We start from the raw sequence: 869 nt of genomic DNA, 5'->3' as shown, positions 1-869 counted from the left end.
GCGTTTAAGTCAATCTCAGAATATCTTTGAAATTATTTGACTCATTTTCTGTGCAGTCAGCTCAGGATGCAGCAACATGAATGACAACAAACAGAAACCTTAAGATGATGAGCTGCAGCCACATTTTGTTGGCTTCATGGAGGATGACAGAAAATATGTCTCAGTTACAGAAAGTTCAACCTTTCTGAAATGTCTGTCTTTTAGAATGGACACAAATTGGGTAGAGAGAGACATTAGTAAGATGAACAATTAAAAATGTAAAACAGAAAGTAGAAAGTCAGCCACAACAGATCAGTCAGTGATGATGCTGTGATTGTAGGAGGAGCGTCTGTCAGGAGTTCACCAGCAGTAAAAGTGCTCGTCTCCAGACATAAGACCCTGAGAAACAGCCCCAACAAACCAAGGCTATACTTTCAGGGATCATTTCTTTAGTTGTTGACTTGAGGAATGTGTTTCTAAAGAGTTTGGTCTCGTTGCCCGCGATGAAGAGTTAAGCTGTTTCCTTCAGAGCAGGAAGTTGGTGGGAAGACTTTAGTTCTTCTCCACTGCTGAAGATTGTTCAGTGTTTCTGAATGAGACTCTGATGGAGGGAACATGTTCTGAGTGGACACCGCGGTTTGTTTAAAGAGAAGGATCTTGTCTTTAAAGCTTCTCACAGGTGATTCAATAACAAGGAAAAAAGCTGATTAGACATCTGCATGGGTAGAAATAAACATCTAGTAAGAATGACAAAAGTTTGGGTTTTCCTGCGCTTATAAATGCAACGCAACTAGCAAATGAATAAAAGAGATGTTCATCAGCAACTGTCTGCACATGCCCTGAGAGGAGGTCTAATCCTGATGTTGCCTGCCACATTAAGTGAAAACACC

The 869-nt window shown here is 40.7% G+C and overlaps 1 non-coding gene across 1 annotated transcript; it reads left to right on the top strand.

Annotated features, from left to right (window-relative positions):
- The first annotated feature begins 401 nt into the window (after window positions 1–401).
- LOC123964467 lies at window positions 402–608 on the top strand. The gene has a single exon (XR_006823449.1). It is a non-coding gene; the product is annotated as a small nucleolar RNA U3 (small nucleolar RNA).
- The last annotated feature ends 261 nt before the right edge of the window (window positions 609–869 follow it).

Source organism: Micropterus dolomieu, unplaced genomic scaffold, assembly GCF_021292245.1.
Source record: "Micropterus dolomieu isolate WLL.071019.BEF.003 ecotype Adirondacks unplaced genomic scaffold, ASM2129224v1 contig_2682, whole genome shotgun sequence".
NCBI lineage: Eukaryota > Metazoa > Chordata > Actinopteri > Centrarchiformes > Centrarchidae > Micropterus > Micropterus dolomieu.
This window is presented reverse-complemented; position numbering and strand designations above follow the sequence as displayed.